Raw genomic sequence first — 15,841 nt, 5'->3', positions numbered from 1 at the left:
TATATGAGCATACTTCATTACATGCAAATAGACATAAAATATCACTTGTGTGTTTTTACTAGCATATGAAGACTTAATTCCTCCATGATTACTATTGCTATTGTGAAGAGGTACCTTTGGAACGGATGACAGAAGTTTCCATTCTGGGCTGAAATTAAGAATTTCTACCTTACAATGCATTCACAATTTTGTGTTCACCTTGAAATCAAGCTCTTTCTTGTTGTTGTTTTAAGTATCCTAAAGGACACCCTGAATTAGATACAAAATGTATCATATTCTGTTCAAATTGTAAAAGCAAAGTCTTAGAATAAAACTGATTTCTGGATGGTACGTCTGTGTTTTCCAAACTTTAGGGGATCTCACACACACTAAACTGTACAGAAAGAAGTTGAGTAGTTACTCACATGGTCACTACCAGTCTCAAAGAAAAAGGGGGCCTTCAGCATACCAATTCTATATTGCAATATACTGATTAAAGCAGGATAGAAGGAGAACTGAAGATTTACCTTGCTGTTCAGATTCAGAGTGCACAACAGCTGCTCTGTTGTTTTGCTTTCAAGGACAGCCAAAAACTCTGTGCCTCTGTTTCACTGTTTTATTAGGATTTCAACAGCTTCTACTATCTCCTGTTCGTTCAGCTTGAAGATAGAAGTCTACTTAATCTGGTTTGTGAGGAAAGCATATATCTCATAGATGAGAAAAAAATATATATATATCAAAGAAAAAGCAGAGGTGTTTGAAATTGCATAGAAGTGGAAGGCAGCCACCTGCCTAAGAAGAAATAGGGACATAAACAAAGAAAAGCAAGGGGTAAAGGAACATCTTTTCTGACTGGGACTGTGCTTCACATAAACACAGATTGTTTCCACCAGTAAAATCAACATGGAACCATTTGGATACTTCAACAATAAAATCTATTTTGCTCTTCAAACAGAAACAATTTCCTTCCTGGCTGAAATATTCCTTCACAATACATATTTTTATTGGAATTCTTCTATGAGAAGTACTTAGAACTGTTGCAATTGTCTTCTGAGATGGAATGAAAATCAAATTCAAAATCATGAGCAGTGATTAAACAAATTCTGTCTTACATGATATCTACCCACCACATATCTTTGACAGCAAAATAATTACTAGTCCTATAAAAACATTAAATGCTTATTCATCTGTTATCACTTCACTATCACTCGCTGCAGATGGCAGAAGCAGGTAAAAGGGACTGGTTACATAATTATTAGAAGTTATGTTTTCCAGATACATAGGCTCTTTTCTTGATGATTTACTTGACAATGAAAATGGTCAGAAGTGGTGAATCTGAGCTTGAATTAGAGTTTACCAACACAGCCATGCATGAGTCTTCACCATGAGACCTACTCCAGTAAGGTCATGTTTATTAGTGACTCTGCAGGCCTCATTCTTCCTGAGATAACTCTATTAAAGTGAATGGATATATCTTGCCTTACATGTTTTAACCTCTAGAGAATATGCTGCCAGTGAGCCTAAACAGATGAGCAGATCAGTGCATCACACTTTAAAAAGATGAATGAAACACTTGGGATTTAGCAAGGTATTTATCAGATAAATTCCACTAAGAATGGAGGTTTCAGATTGCTTTTACGGTGCATTTTACTGATGGTATCTGGCAAGCTCCCCAGGTATAGCAGCATGCATCAGGGAATAGTCTAATAAGCTACTATTTTAAATGGCTCACTGTAAACATCCCATTGCACATAAACACTATTCCACAGAGTATTAGGTGGATAAGAGTGACTGAACCTCTAATGTAATTATTCTCACTGAAAGACAATAGTTGATTTTTCATTTGTTCCTTTTGCTTCAAAGCTTTGAATAAAAGTTGTTGCAGCACTGTCAAGGCACTTCACACTTCACATCTGAATGTAATTATAGCATTCAAAGAAAAGTCATGCAACACTGATTACGCTTGGGTTTACAATTCCAAACTGCTTTATGAAAGCAAACCAAACAAACACAAACAAAGCTCATATGTCTCACAGTCTCCATAAGCACATTCTTAAAGAAGAGAACTGAAGTTTATTTTAGGAATATTCTATGATAATAGGAAGCTCCTGTTAGAGAGGTATCACTATGTAGTTCTTGTTGCCACTAATAACAAAGCACTTGCCCAAACCCACCCCAGCATGTTCCCCCTTCAGACATACAATCTATTAAAAAAAAAAAAAATAGAAGGAATATATGGAAATCTGCCACAAGAATTATGATTATTCTAATTTCCATGCACTGAATCGTGCTAAAAGATCAAAATTCCTTCTCCTCAAAATCAAAATATCCACTGCTTTAAAAACAAACACACAGAATGGGAGAAGAATCAACAGGTCATACAATGTCAGACAAAGGATACCATCTGAAACAAAGACTGAAGTCACACTTGGATAATAAATCACACTTCCATATTTGAGATGAGGTTGAATCTCCTGTTCTATTGTGCCATGTACAGTAGAAGTGTTTCCAGATTTCACAGTCTAAACCGGTGTTTCTTCCAGCTTTCCATTCAAACACAGGAACAATGCAGAGATACATTGTCCTTGATAGTGTTATTCATGAAAAGTAGTTCTAAAGCCATAAAAACCACAACAAGTTTTTAAAAAATATATAATGCAAAATTATGCACACATCAGACTGAAAGCATGATGCCACAGCCAAAGGTGTTTGGCTAAGCCTGACTGTGGAAAAATACAAACACTAGGAGAAAATCCAAAGAGAAAGCCCTCCATACAGAGATAATAATAAAATACAAAAACCACTATCTCCCTATACTGCACAGTCTTCCCTCTTCAAGCATGAAGCATGGAGGCACTACAAAGAAACACTTGCTTAAAAAACAGTGGATGACCACCCAGGCTCTGGCTACTGAAAACTGCTTTAAGAATACAAGACTGCATAATTCACCTAAATCTTTATGGTGTTTCTTAGTGGTTACATTGAAAATGCATTCGTTCTTGAATTGTTAGCAATAATAAAGCATTAATTTTTTCTAACTCAGCAAACAGACAAATCAGGAATCATCATTTGAAGGCAGGTCTAGTCCAGTTGTAATCCAGAGCCCATTAAAGATTCTTTTTAAACTCAAAGGATTTAAAATTAATGGATTTTGGATCAGGCACCTGAAGGTTTTTCTAACAGTTGGGTAGATCATTACACCTGCATTATCAACAGATTTAATTTTAGTTGTGCTATATGTCAAGTCTTTCTCTTACTCTAACATATTAGAGAAGGCCAATGGACAATCAGACATAATACTAGATCCAAACAGCTTTTCCTTTCCAAAAACCCATCAGGCTTGTTCTAATGCAGGGATTTAAGGTACCCAAAATGAATACAACACCTGCAATCAGAAGACTTGCAGATGCTGTGACTGCTCTCTCTCATAGCTCTCCCTCTTTGCTCACATTCCACATTTTTCTCTCAGTGGTTTCAAAGCCACATTTCTCACATCCAACATTCTGTATTGCTTTTATTCATAATTTTAATATTTTTTTCAGAGTTATTAGAATTTCTTCAAGTATTCAGATTCCTATAATCTCAAAAGGCTGTACCAAGGAGGGATGAGGAAGATAACCCAGGGAGAAAAGCCCTTCAATGTTCAGGTTTTGCACCTAACCTAATTTTGCCACGACCTCTGCATAGGTCTACTTTTGCTCTCTGAAGTTGAGCTTTTCTGACAAGGAAATATCCTAAAGGCTCTCTCTTCAGTGATCCCCCATACCTTCTCCCTGGTAAATCATCCCACCATCAAGAAATGGGCCAGTGAAAATCAAAGCTGTGCTAATAGGAGAATATTGCAGAATAACGAGCACGCCTCAGCAGGAGGTAGAGGTATCACTCTTACACACACAAACTTTAAAATGTTAATCATTATTTTGACAAAAACTTTTCAGATTGAGAATCTGAATCTGACACGTGGAATCACTGTGTCAAAAGATGCTGTTTATACTGAAAGTGAGCAGTTAACTAAGCAAAACATTTTTGGACCATGAGAAAAACCAGTATATAATACCACAGCAGAAATCTATTACATATTTGCAGTCCGTAGATTTTCTTTCCATGATCTGAATCATAATATTTCTCAAACTCGCTGAACTTCTTCAACAAAAAACATCATAACAGTCATCTTATTGGTATCTGAGGCTATGAGGAAGGAATCACTTTCATTGCCTCCAGTTGCAGGTTCTGGTACTAACACCTAACCACACCTATGAACATTTTCTAAAGCAGCAAACATCAACCTGGTCCAAAAGCAGTGCCTTACCTGTTTGATCTAGTAATCCTCAATGTACTGGGGAGCAAGGGACAACTACCTCCAGCAGCAAAACAGATAGAGATAGGAGACTGGCTTCTTGCTACCCACTGAACTGTGAACTACTGCAGGACTGAAGACTTCATGTCCTGCACAGTGGCTGATCAGCTTTTTGTTTCGAAGTAGGCAATACTTACTAGATTCTGCAGAGTTTCTCATTTAAGGGAGAGAAATACACCATGATGCTTGTCTGTTTGAAGGTTACTGACCCATGGGATAACACTCTACTAGGGAGATTCCCTGGATTACCTCAAGAGACACATCTCTACACAGGGATTATTTCATATTTTTAATAGCTTAGCTACCATTTTTGAACTGGATTTGAACTCTGCATATTATTAGGGATTATTTTCTCTTTCTGCACCATTAGAACTTCTGTCTGCTGATATAAGCACAATCTAATTTCTAACATGAAACTCAAGCAGGTCCACACTATGTATGATTCAGAATGAGCCAAGTATTAAGTTTCTATAGGCATCATTCAGTAGATTTGAACATCACCTTTACACAGGTGTCTGCAGCTGAGTTTTCACACATCTACTCTGATAGAAGTTTACAGATTACATTTTATTACATTTATTTTTGGCTATTTGTTAGAACAGTTTATATAAATTCTCAGGCAAATTGATTTCCAAATCGCTGTTTAGAGGATGCACCGATTGACATGGTCTTAAATAAAATAATAGGTTTAGCATTAGAAATCCCAAAAATTATATGAAAGTCTGATCACCAGACTTGATGCCTAATATCTCAAGACTCAGAAGTTGGTCTTGACTGCCAGAGGCAAGCGCAATGATTTGCACATAGCAGAGACCAAGCAACCACTACCACAAAAATTTGAAACTGTGCTAAAAACACAATAAAAGAACAACAACAAAAAACCTTTGGTTCTGTTTCAACCCATTATTTCAACATGCCTCCAGCTGAAGTGGAAAAAAACCAACATACATGGACAGACGCACTGGAATACCTTTTCACAAACATTCCTTTGAGTTCTTTCTAATTCCCTGTGATGAGGTGAGCTATTTTTCTAGAGAAAATTTTGTAAACTTAACTCAGTTACAGTTTATTACAAGGTAGTTGTGCTTAAAATAACGCTGCAGTCACATTACTAATACATGCCAGCATTCTTCTGTTGTTTGAATAAATTTTCAGTTTATTTAGAAATAGAGTTATTTCACGTTTTTAAGCTAGGGGTGTATAACATTATGAAAGTGTCTTGATTTAGAAAAGGAGTTCCATTTTCAAATGAATGAAGAAGACGTGCTCCAGTAGGAATTCATCAGCCCACAAAATAGAACTTGTTTATACAAAAAGGTCTCTATCAGTCATTAACATGTTCAAGCATTCTGGATAAGATTGAACAGGAAAAAACAAAACAAAACAAATTAAGATGTGAGAGTTTTGTGTACAAGAACAGAAACCAGATATGCAGAGGATAGAGAATGATAAACTTACTCTCTTTCTGAATCCACATGTTTGGGACTCACAACACATTAACTTGTATGCAACATAAATACTAGGCACACAGAGTTTGATAACACTGTGAACTTTTCATTTATCTTTTATAACCATAGAAAGTAATTCTTCAGTATTACATTAATTGTGCTGTTCTCAGAAACCAGTACTCCCATGAAGTGAAGAACAGATGAGCCAAACATCCCCTGAAATAAACTATAAAAAGAATGAAAAAGAAACTACAAATCTAAACTGTCTGATGGTGCTGCCATGCACCATTTGGTTTCCTTTGAAAGTATCAAGGAGCACAACAAATAAAGATCACTGAATTGGTCTTGACTGCTCAGATTTGGAATAGTTTAAAGTGAACTGGTGCCAAGACTATCACTTTTCTAGTACAGTACAGATTTGATATATTATAAATTCTTTAAACAACAGTTTTCTTTGAGAGAAGTGAAATACGTAGCAGAATTCTCAACTGATAGAAAATTCAGGTCTTCACTCTTGGTATTTTCATGCCACCAAGAAAGCCATGTTGCAACCCCATCCCCTTCCTCCCTTGTTACATTACATCACGTTTCAAGATGAAATCTTAGGTTTCTTATTAGCGTCATAATACATGGCCCAGAGGAACAAGAAGTTTCAAACTTCAGAGGTTGAAACCAAGCAATCATAGTTACAAATGCATAATGGAAATACCAGTAAGGAAGCAGGGAAACATCACAGAAACACTGCTACGCTGGAACAAAAAGACTGTATTTTGCTCACACCTGCATCACAAGCATTACAATCCTGGGATATGGGCAACACCTGCAGCTAACTTTCTCTTTGAGGCAAAAATGCTTTTAGCAGCTGCAACTTGATATCCTGATCACCATATTTCAGGGGAAGCCATTCCCAGGCTGTACATTTTTGTTTGTATTACAACAGATCCTGAGAGCCACTGAGACTTCTCTATCAACTTGCCCTGCTCTCTGAAACCCTCTGCAAGACCCAAATACAGACTGAGGAGCTTGTTACTTGTGCAGCTAAGCCTAAACACAAGACAGTACTCTCTTCCAGAATTCGCAGCAGAAGTTACACAGGATGGCTAAGTCTCAGACATTTGCTGGACTAGAATTTACTTAGCGTTTATCCAGCAGTTGGGCAGGTATGTGATCCATTTGGTTATTTACCTACATTTAGGATATTCAGCCACCAGATGTCTCTGCATTGTGTGCAATTTGGGAAATGTCTGCAATCTTTGCCCAAAGGACAATGGAAGCCACGTTCATTCCTTTGTACATCTTCTGAATTAAAAGAACTATGTTTTAGACATCCAGTAGTCAAGTTATTAGCTGCTTACCAAAGAATATTAATGTTTCTATAATAAAAATACTTACAATTTCCCTAAATACACCATAATTGCAGCATTCATGTTTCACTAAATGCTTTGACAACCGCTGAAAATGCGAGGAATACCCTTCATTATAGAAATGAAAGGGAAGGTAACCTCATCTTCTAAGTACATGAGATGTTTACATTTGCTCTCATTCTTAAAATGTACTCCAGAAAAACCACCCTGATGACGTGCATGTGTTTATCAGTCATTTCCCCAGCATACAGAGTCCATTGATTTGAAAGTCATAAAATATGTATTGTTTACTTTGCTTTCTGCTACTGTGGAAGTGATATATTTTCATTCTACTGTTACATCATTTTCATCTATGGCAGAAAGTATTCACGTTAGTAATGAAGACTATAGTGATCTAAAAGGAAATACCCCTTCAGTGCATCTATACTAATAGCTGAGAACAGTATAAAACCTAGCTGATGGCCAAGATTTTAAAAACATCTACATTACCTATCAAAGAAGTAAAATATTTCATCCAGCAGCATCCATACCAGCACTACACTTGATTAAAGAACTGAACAGCAACCCAGATATTAACACCCCGTTTTTGTGACCCTTGTGTTCACCCAGATATGTATTAGCATTTTGCACTGTGCTTATCTGATGAGAAGGAAGCAGATCAATGAAACATCTTCTTAAATACTTTCTACGGTGCTTTTACGTCATCTGCACATTCACAGTAACTGATTGATTACAAATCACTGATACAGGCAATCATTCAAGCACACGAAGCAAAGACTGGAATCAGAGCTAGAACTCAGGAGCATCTGTTTCTCCATCATGAAGGTACACAGTGAGAGCGCAACAGTCATCTGCCTGTTAGGCACATGGCAGCAGAGGCCTATTTATAGTTGCTCCTCAGGATGCTGTAATTTGTATTAAAATATGTATGACTGAATTACTCTTCAGTTCATGTATTTGAGAGTAACTTAAGTTTTCCCACCAATCCCCATGCTATTTCAAGCTGTAGCTAATACCAAGGATTTGTCCAAAAGGCAGTAGTCCCAGATGGGATGAAACCTGATCTTTTTACAGCAGAATGCAACTTCTACATTTTTTCAAGGTTATTACACCAATACCACAAAGTGGAATTCCTATTCATTCATATTGATATATGAATATCTCATGACTATCAGAAGGGCACACAGTATTAGGGAACATTCAGATGCAACACAAAATCTTGAAATCACACTTGAAAAATAATTTGTAAAAACACAGACAACTTCTTTTACCACTGCTTCCCTCTCATGCACACAACCCATCTGGAACAAACTGGGAACAAGAGCTGTGTTCACCCAGTGCTTTAAAAGGCACCAAAGAATTCTTGCTTGCTTACTCCCCACCAACTGCCCCTTTGCTCTCTCCTGCTGTGTATCTTGTACACCTGGCAGTCAATTGCTAGTTTCACATAATTAGTCTAATCTCTACCAGCTACATTATCACCTGCTCTGCCCACAAATCCACAGCTCTCCCACCTCCTCCAATTAGCAAGTTTTTACTTCTTCCTTTCTATCATGGAGTCAAGAAGCAAGTTCTATTAAGAAATTAACTCTTTCCTGAAACTCTTTGCAGCTTACTACTTCCAGGTTGTGCTTCCAAATAAAACAAATCCACAGCAAATGCTCATGATGTGATAAAATTCTGCACTTTCTTTAGCAACCAAGTGACTTGTGCACTTTAAGTCAGGATGTACCCGGTTCTGTGCATACATTACAATTCCTAAGCCTTAATAATCCAATTTTCAAAGGTTATATAAATTAAAATTAGATTACTTGAAATGTTCTTGTTAACTGGTTTGTAATTGATCTGTACAACACGACATCCCAAGGATATTAAGTTTTCTCCAGCAAAAAGTAATGTGATTGAATAAGGATGCATCTGTTCATAATTTAAAGACCTGAAAGTTTTACAAAGATGTTTTTTCTACCTAAATTCCCAGGAAGTGGGTGATTCATATACAATTTCGGTGGGTGCAGTGACAGAAAGCAGCATTGCACAACATCAAAAAAAAAAAAATGAGTACAGATTGAGCAAACAGGTTTGTTTTGCCTAAGAATAATGACAGCGAATATAAGTCATCAAGTATGTGAAAGTCTGGTGCAAAGAGACATGAACAGTCTGTCTTTGTTTCAAAGTACACACAGTAGAGGGCTTAAGATGCAGAAAACAAAGATTCCACAAATCTGTGAAGATTAAGCAAGAAGCAAAGCAAACCATAAAGCAACTTTCAGTTGGCAACAGTAATGAGCAAAGTACAGGCAGGGGAAACTGCTGGTTTTCCCCTACTGTTACTTGTCAGGTGGAAAGCTGGTGGTTTCTTTGGGTCTTGCAATCTGCAATTACTCTGGAAAAACTAACCTTTCATGAGGCTCTATGGAAGTATAGAATCTTTCTGTACAGATAATTAGGTATTATCCTGCTCCTTTCTCACACAGTGAAAAAAAAAGAAATGCGCAGTAAAAGGCAAAGATCATCCTGACAGGAGAACATGTCCATTAGAACAGAGAGGTATTGATACTAAAATATACTGATATTAAATATGTCAATCTGGATACTTGGTTGCTTTTTTTGTTGTTGTTGTTTGTTTGTTTTTTTTTAAAGCACATTTCAGACTACAAACAGTCATGAAATTCACATAAAGAAGCACTTAATCTATTTCTGGAAGCAATCTGAATTTAGAAGGTCAGGGATTACTTGTATAATTGAAGTATATTTTCAATATAATTGCAACAAAATAGTATTAGAAAAAAGTGAATCCTTCTGGTGGTGGTGGGGTTTTTTGGATTGTTTATTTCATGGGGGAAGGATGAGTTTTGGTGAGCAGAGGGTGGTAGCAATGGTGATTTTAGGTGCCTGATATATACACACATCTACGGAAATCTACATTGAATGCCTTGGTCGTGTCCAGAAGAAATGTGGTGATATCAAAACTTGAGACAGGTTTGTCAATATCTGAGTCCATGATAAATGATTTTATGTAAGTCCTTACCAACATGCACATCCCCTTCTTGCTCAAATAACCTAAAGCCCACATCCTGCACATAAAAGCCAAGAAGGACTGAAATCATCCACCCGAGTCACCAAGCCATGTTTCCTTCCAGCTTACTTCCTACACCATCATCTCAGGTGCCATCCTCTAAATCAAATTCCAGTATCTTTTATGGGTAGACTTCCAGTTTTCTGGAATTCAACAAAAGTACTTGCACACAATTAACTTATTATTCAAATACTGTCAATTTTCAAATCATTAAAATAAAGGTAAAAAAAAATTGCATGTTCAACTCACCAGATTTATCTCCAATATCAACATTCTCCTCGTAGCTGCTGTCAAACTACTGTCTCACCTAGAGAAAACAGAGAAAACAATCTTCAAAAAGACTGTGAGACTTAGTTGCTCACACTATAAACCTGCCAGTTTAGGAGTACTTATTTTTGTACGCATTGCAGAGAAGATGGATGTACCTAACTTTGCAGAAAGAGCTTTAAGCAAAGATGCTGAGAAGTTATCACCATATTTCAAATACAAAACATGAAAATTAAGACAACAGCAACATCCTTGTTTTTTCACTTTGGCAAATATGGAAAATCCTGACTTGTAATCCTGGGTAGAAAATTCCTGAAACATTTTCCAGCAGTGCTTGCCCAGTGTTGACACTGACCTGCAGGGCCAGTTCTGAAATCCAGTAGCACTTGTCTAAACAAACAGTGCACACTCACTAGAGTTCTCGTGCAAACAAACTATAAATATTACACCAGTGTTACAGATTTTGCATTTGTTTGTCTCCTTAAGCAAGCTTAAGATATACATATTTGAACTGAACCAGCATTCAACCATACTTCAAACCTACATTACAGTTTGTAGTTTTATGAGATAAAATACCATGTTACTGAAGAATATTAACAGAAGATTGAACTTTTCTACAGTAAAGAAACTAAAATGATCTGGATCAGTAAAACAGTTTCACTTCAGTGGTCTAACTTTGTCCATGTAGCCACATGCTATCTTTGTTTTGAGATTTTAGTGGTTTTGTTTTCTTTGTTTTTATCTTTTTAGTGCCTGAAAAGAGCACTGATATTTTCTTTTCTGTCATATGGATTCTTAAACACTGGAGACTGAGATGGGCAGATCTTGACAAGAAATGCTTTCTCACCATTTCCAATTTCTCAGGCCCAGTTCAGTTCACCACGGAACAAGGCACTAAGCTGGAAATTCAGTGCTGGGTCACAATTGGCAGTTCTGAGATGAAACTGTTTGAAATTTAATAAGGGACTGATCTTTTCATTCTTAATGCATCTCAAAATCTGAACGCCTTTAAAGGAAAACCTTTGATAGTCTCAGCTTCAGTTTTAGCGGACCAAAGGCTACCATATTTTTCGAAGACTGACAATTCAGCTCTCTAAGTCTTCTTGAAAAATATCCAAATAGAATTTTTTACAGCAGCTGTTTTTTGTTGTTTTGTTTTGGTTTGTTGTTTTTTTTTGTGTGCGTGTGTGTTTTCTGTTTGTTTGTTTGTTTTCTAGCACTGGTATAATGGACTTGGAGTCCAAAGAAAGAAGAAAAGGATACTGACTACAGCTAAATTTTACCCCTTTCAGACCCAGAAATATTTAATAAATAAGAACTAATCTGTAACCACGTTGACTTTCAGTTTCATTGTATGAGTGTTCTGTGACATTTAGAATGAGTTACAAAGCAAAAATAGCAAACCAAAAAGCTAATGGACAATGTATAGATACTAGAAAATCATAGAATACTAAATCATAGATGCTAAAATCATAAATTCTTCAGATAAATCTGTTGTACACAACATAGTCTGGAAAATTAAGTGCATGACAGAAGGAGAACACAATAATGGACAGGGATGACTGTTTTAATTTGAGGCAGGGCTGTGTCATTGTGGTGATGGCAGGCTTGCCCTCGGTTTTAAGTTTCAGATGAGAACAGCTTACAGAAAAATGAAACAAAATTCTGTTGGGGGGAAACAGGAAGGGAGCTAATAAAGCCAGAGGGAAATTAAAACTTGGTCTTTCTTATTTCACTACAAAAAAATTTAAGAGGTTTGCTTTTGGGACTAGAGTAACTATTTATGATCTAAGTCCCCACTTCAAAAATAATGCGTATCCATAACTCAACATGCACCTCACTTCTGAATTCTCCCCCAACAAATCTATTGCCAGGTTTGATACTAGTCCGTAACCTAAGGCCATAGCACAAACTGCTGTGTTCCACTGTGTGGTGATCAAGATCATGGTTTCCTTTCCAGCCTCTGATCTAGGGTGAGGCTTATAAGGAGGTTACCATGGTTCATCAGCTGCACCATGGGCGCTCACCTTCCCTCAAACAATTCTGAGTGAGGCTCACAGCCCCTTTAACACCAACAGCCTCACTCGCCTCAGCTAAGAAAACACATTTATCAGCTCAGCTGCCATGAAAAAACTCGTTCTGTAATGCTCAGCTACTGCAGTGCTCAGTACCTGGAATGGAAACGTTACAACTCAAAATTCATTGTACTGAAGAAGATCAAAGCTTCAAATTAAAAAAAAAAAAAAAAAAAATCTTTTTCCCAGTGACATGACTTCATTAACCAAACTAAATAATCAGTTTATGGTAACCACAACAGTTTGAAAATGGGGGGTCAGCCACATTGAGAGGAAAATGAGTTCACTGACCTGGCTAGTTGATTGAAGCATTCCCCCTTTCATGATGAGCATTAGTTTATTAGTACCTGAGTTTAGTTGAAACCAGATGTTTCTGATTTATTTATTTCTTTATTTAGAGGACAACCTCACTGCAGTGGCTCCAGTAGCCTGTATTTCAGCCCTGGTACATACACAGCTCAGAAGCTGACTAAACTACAGATCAACTCATAGAATTATTCATAATTCATAGCCTACATTCCTTGCCGAGTGTGAGATTACATCACCCATTTGAGACACTGAAGATCATGCTGTCTGTATATTTATATCAGACGTCTATTGCCTATGAATAGCACCTGACTTTTTTGATTGTTTACAACAGAAGGTGGCTATGGCCTTGTTAAAAGGGGCTTATTTCCTATCTTTGAGAGAACCTCTGAAATCACTTAAATCAGTATAAACCTGTCATAATTCCTTTACATCACTAGAGCCTTCACATCTCTGTCTTCTTTATAGCACAGAGACAGAAATAAGTTAACGTCACATCAAAACTTAGCAAAGCAAATAAACAGCTTTAATTCCTGAATCCCAAACCACATCACATTCTAGGAAACTCTTCTGTCTGGATTAGAAGCTACTAGACCTTTTGATGCTGCAGGACAAGCCCAAGATAAAACATACACGTTTCCCTTCTTGCTTGCTTCATGCTGATCGGAGAGGAAATGACAAACAGATGCCCCTATGACCCATCGTTCCCCTGAGGTGACCAATCCAAGTGTAACATGTGGTCACCTCATTTGGGAAGGAGCCAAAGCCTGTTCTCTTTAATTGGCCAAACGGTCCCCTACAGCTGCAACAGATTAGGGACAAATTCTCTTCAAATAAAGCTGCACTTTTTCTTCCCCCTCCTCTCCCCTGAATAGAAGGGAAGGTGAGCTGGGGAGAAATAAGGCCTGGAGAAACATATGTGCATACACATATGAGTAAAGTTAATAAAAGTGTCAGGTAGGCAAACAAAATACCATTTATTATTAAATGGCAATAAAAGCCTACATTGGTGTGTATAAGGAATCAGGCAACAAGAGAGCTCAAAAGAGGGTGGTAGTATCTCATAAGTAGAGGTTTGCTCTGATTTTTCATATCAGACTTGGTGACTTTGGGGTGGGGGTGGGAAGGGTGCAAACATTTGTAATTTCAAGTCCTAAGCCCTTTCTTTCCAGTTCTGTGCTGAAAGAGCATAAAACCAGGATGGCTAGACAAGAATTTGCTTCAAAAAGAAGTCTAAGCTCTGACCACCATCTTAGAAAGAATTTTCACTAAGTATACCCTGGTAGTGATACTATTAGCAGTTATTTTTAGGACAAAAAAGGGATACTTTAAATAATATAGTTTAAAGATAAAAGCATCTTCAGGGTAGAAGCAGGTTGTTCATTTATACAGACATCCACTATTTGAGAAACTTCTGATGGAATTTTTCAGATATTCTCATCTACTTTGTTGATTACAGCCCCACAACTCAGGATCAAACATCCATAAAAATAATTCAAAAGCTGTTACTGTGTCTTTAAGAAAACATCTAAAAATCTTAAGATAAATTTGTTCATTTTACTGCAAAGTAGAAAGCTCTGAGGCCAAGAACAAACAGCTGCATATGGGCTAGCAATATGAATGTATTCAGCTATCAGTAAGATTTGAAAGTGCTCAGAGCAAAGGACTTCGCTTTAAGACCTTTTCCACTCTCAAAAGATTAGACAGAATGAGAATGATCTCCTTTTGCTTTGGGGTACCAGAGCATTTAATCCTCCTAGTTCTTATTTAATATCTAATTTGTTTGTTTCAAAAAAAAAAAAAAAAAAAAAAAAAAAAGAATTCAGAGGAGGGAAGAAATCAAAGATCAGCAAAGGATTGATTACAATAGACATTGTGCAGATAAGATCTTTTAGAAGACTTGCAATACTTTCAAGAAACCTGTCCAGTTCTTCTTGTCCACATAAAAATATTTTCCCCTCTCTGTATACCTTAGCATTGACTGGTTTTATATGTATCCCTTATAGTATATATATATATATGCCTATGCAGCTTCTTCAGCCTCAGTTCATAGGCATTTACTGAGTATTTATCATTAAAAAAACCAAAAAAACAAAAAAAACAAAAAACAAAAAAAACTAAACACAACATCTTGTATTGCTAAACACAGCCTTTTCCTTGGACAACAAAATGATTTCACATCAATTTTTGAATAGGATACCAAAGGGGTGAGAATGGGATGAGCCTAGCACACAATCACATCATTCTCAGCTTGCCATGGTTTCATGAGCAGACAGGAGGAATAGAAGGGCACTCTGCTTTACAAACAATTGTTGCAGTCATTCACACATGATGAGATCCTTCAGACAAAACCTCTAGGCTTCTTCATATTGGCTTTTCTTGTACTCAGCTAAACTTGAAGCGTTTTATGTTGGGAAAAATGAACACTGAGAAATTCTTTGGTCTTATATGTTCATTTAGTCCTTCATCTTTCCTCCACAGTTACCAGAGAAATATTTGGTCACATATGGATTTCGCTCATTAGAGTGTTAATTATATTCATTCCGTATGACTACCAGCATTTTGTCATACACAGGGCTATATCATCCAGTGGAAAATCAAAGGCAAAAGCAGAATTAATAAATATGTTCAATGCCAAAATATTCAAGGGTTTTTCCCTTCCTGCTCCTGACTTACTACAGTTTGATACACAAACAACTGAACAGACAGTTTGAAACTGCAGTGACAAACTTTTCATACACATTTCACAAAAGCTTATGGGATAGTACCTCAGTTTGTCTTCTCATTATATATCATGCATACGATCATCAGTTTTTTTCCATGTTGATATGCAGGTTCCACAAGTTAATGTGGAATGTGGCTCCACTTATTCTCTTTTTAACTTTTTTAAAATTCTTGTTCAGCCGTGGCTACAAAATTCCCACTCTCTTCCAGGACACAGATTAGATCAGTTTGGTCAAACCACTGGA

The 15,841-nt window shown here is 36.9% G+C and overlaps 1 long non-coding RNA gene across 1 annotated transcript in view; it reads right to left on the bottom strand.

Moving 5' to 3' along the window:
• Nucleotides 1-10,533, bottom strand: part of LOC140256237 (uncharacterized) — a 173,492-nt gene extending 162,959 nt beyond the window's left edge. Inside the window, exon 1 of the long non-coding RNA XR_011904664.1 lies at nucleotides 10,474-10,533. This is a non-coding gene — a long non-coding RNA (uncharacterized lncRNA). The remainder of the gene's footprint in view (nucleotides 1-10,473) is intronic.
• Between the last annotated feature and the right edge of the window lie 5,308 nt (nucleotides 10,534-15,841).

The sequence above is a fragment of the Excalfactoria chinensis genome, chromosome 9 (genome assembly GCF_039878825.1).
Source record: "Excalfactoria chinensis isolate bCotChi1 chromosome 9, bCotChi1.hap2, whole genome shotgun sequence".
Classification (NCBI taxonomy): Eukaryota; Metazoa; Chordata; class Aves; order Galliformes; family Phasianidae; genus Excalfactoria; species Excalfactoria chinensis.
The sequence above is the reverse complement of the archived record's forward strand: the minus strand, read 5'-3'. Positions and strand labels throughout refer to the sequence as shown.